This window comes from Myotis lucifugus, unplaced genomic scaffold, assembly GCF_000147115.1.
Source record: "Myotis lucifugus unplaced genomic scaffold, Myoluc2.0 scaffold_14, whole genome shotgun sequence".
Lineage (NCBI taxonomy): Eukaryota > Metazoa > Chordata > Mammalia > Chiroptera > Vespertilionidae > Myotis > Myotis lucifugus.
Genome location: NW_005871062.1, coordinates 4,467,186 through 4,470,285, shown reverse-complemented (window position 1 = coordinate 4,470,285; position 3,100 = coordinate 4,467,186). Strand labels below are relative to the sequence as shown.

The window sequence follows — 3,100 nt, the reverse complement described above, 5'->3', positions numbered from 1 at the left end:
CCAACTATCTCCTTTATATGTACGTTGAGAATTTGGTCCAGGTTGCCCTCTTTCTGTTGGCTGTGTAAGTGTAGAGCCTAATCTGTGGCCTATCTATAGGAAGTACAGGATTTTATGGAACTAAATTTTACTCTCCTTCTGGTCTTGCTTAATAGTTTTGCATTTTTTAAATTTCTTAAAAAATATTTTTAAAAAATTTTTTTAAAAAATTTAAAAATTTTTATTTTTTTTTTAAAAATATGGAATGCTTCATGAATTTGCATGTCATCCTTGCGCAGGGGTCATGCTAATCTTCTCTGTATCGTTCCAATTTTAGTATATGTACTGCCGAAGCGAGCGCTGTATTTCCTGTTTTTTAATGCCAGCTTCATGTACTTTTCTATTCCTTTAAGAAGCCTTAAATATTTTCTGGAAAGAGGTGGAGGATAGTAAATAATAAAAGAATAAATTAGAAAACAAACATAATAAAAACGTGCATTGAACATAAATATTTACAGAATAAAATAGCAGAGTTACTAATGTGTAAAATTCTTAACCGTATGAGTGATTCTAAAATATCCATACACACTTACAGATAATTTTACAGAAGTAATTTTTAAAATGTGTATCTTTCATTGTTGCTTACGTGGCAGATTATATTTTTAAAAAATGGACAGAGCCAATTTTCCATTTTCACATTTTCTTTTAAAACCTTGCCATTCCCATCAGGAGGTGTAGTCTATTTCCTTTCCTTTTGAAAGTACGTGTGACTTTGTGGCTGCCTCCACCAAATGAACATCACAAGGTGATATGGTCTCTCTCACTCTCTTTTTCATCTCAACCTTGGAACTCAGTCACAGCTACGAGAAAGACCAGGCCACAAGGAGAGACTATATACTATTATTGATTAACATGTATGCAATATAATATATATCTTAATGAATATTCAGATTATTTCCATATTTTTGCTTCTATAAGCATGACATAAGCCCCCCTATTTTCCATGCATATATTCTTATGTAACAATATTTATTTCTTAGGGATATATTTCTAGGGGAATATTTGCTGGATCAAGGGTTTTATAATTTAATAGATGTTGTTAGATTGCTTCTTTCTAAATTGGCTACAATACTTCACATTTAAACTAGCAGCACACAACTTCTTTTATTTTTCCAGAATATTTTATATATCAAATAAGATTATGTATACATATATATACATATTTTTATTTATTTTATATATAGATTAATTAGATATTGATATAGCTATAGCTATAATAGAGATTGAGATGATAGATAGATAGATAGATAGATAGATAGATATAGAGATATTCGACCTGCTAATTTCCAAATATTTTCATTTGTGTGTGTTTGTGCATCTCTGTGTGCTTGCAATTATAAATTATTTTTCTCTTTCCACTTCTAAATGTGTCAGAAATTTGAAAAAAATACAGCTTTTTTGTATGTCTTATATCCAGACTCCTTAAAAATTCTCATATTAATTTTTATAGATTTGTCTAGGATCTCCTGGGATGGATACAATCATATCAATTGCAAAAAGCAGTGAAACATTCTTTTTCCCCCGATATCCTTACTAGGTTGTTTTCTTATGCTATTGCTTTCAGTACACCTCCAGCCAATATGGAAACTAATGTCAAAAGCAAGCTTCTCTATCCAGGCTGTGATTTTAAATAGAAAGTCCTTAAAGCTGTGCTTTTATAACAATGTTTGTTATTTAACTTGTATAGTCAAGTAATGAATTTAAGTAGTATCTTTTCATTCTGCTTTTATTTGGTAAATAAATACCAAATTATTTTCATTATCTCTATCTGTTGATCTTCTGAGATTTTCTGTATTACTTTAATACACCTGAAGTACCTGTAATTTAAATACCCCATATAATAAAGAGCTAATATGCAAATGGTTGTCACACCCTCATGCCATCACGCTTTAAAGGCTCAGACACTCAACACTGGGGAGAGAGGAGTGGGGACCAGCCAGGCTGCACCCCGGGAGAGGGACAAACCGCCTGCCCCACGGTCCCGAGCGCCAGCACCTGTGGCTGCAGCCTGGGCAAAGCTGCCTGCTCACGGCCCCCTGCAGCTGTGGCTGGCCCAGGTGCCTGTGGCTGGCCAGAGGGAGGGAAGCCCAGGTCCTGGGTGTAGAGTTAGGCAGAGGTGGTTAGGGGCAATCAGGCCAGCAGGGGAGCACTTAGGAGTGATCAGGCCAGTAGGGGAGCAATTAGGGGTGATCAAGCAGACAGGCAGAAATGGATAGGGGTGATCAGGCAGGCAGAGGTGGTTAGGGGCGATCAGGCAGGCAGGAAGAGGGGTTAGGAGCCAGAGGTCCCAGATTGGGAGAGGCAGTCAGACATCCCTGGAGGGGTCCTGGATTGTAGAGGGTGCAGGCCGGGCTGAGGGACCCTCCCCATACATGAATTTCATGCACTGGGCCTCTAGTTTAATATAATCACCTGTGAACCTATCTTTTCCTTCATTTCAAAAACCTACTAATTTTTTATTCAATGTGGTAATTATATATGTTGCAAAAAATTATCCATTTCCTTATCTTTCAATGTGTTGCTATAGTATTATATATTATAAACTTCTTTATTATTCTTTTAATACCCTATGTAGTTAAATCTTATCATCTCTAATCATGTATATTTAGCCCACTCCTTTGTCCTTAATCAGGCTTATGAGGGATTTATCATTTTTATTGGACTTCTATAAAAAACATCTTTGCTTTATCTTTTGTACTTTTTCTGAACTGAAAATAGGGATTATAAGAGTGTCCACTTCACAGGGTTATTATGGTGAGGATTAAATAATGTTAACAAAGTGCTTAAATTTACTCAAATTTCAAAAGAAATATATCGAAGATTTTTACTGTAGTTATGTTTTCATCAAGTTGCCAGTATTCTAATATGTTGTTCTTTATATATTCAGGTTCTGTATTGTTTTCATACAAAGGTCTATGATTACATGTCTTCTCCACATAGTGTGACTTTTATTTATTTGTTATCCTACTTTATACCATGTTTAATGATTAGTGATGTCAATCCTAAAGTCCTCCTAATATTGTTCTGCCCCCTCTCTTTCTTAATTACATTTACCTTTATA

The 3,100-nt window shown here is 34.9% G+C and overlaps 1 non-coding gene across 1 annotated transcript; it reads right to left on the bottom strand.

Annotated features, from left to right (window-relative positions):
* Nucleotides 1-233: 233 nt before the first annotated feature.
* On the bottom strand, nucleotides 234-340 carry LOC111825124. Its single transcript, XR_002828247.1, has one exon. It is a non-coding gene; the product is annotated as a U6 spliceosomal RNA (small nuclear RNA).
* Nucleotides 341-3,100: the final 2,760 nt, after the last annotated feature.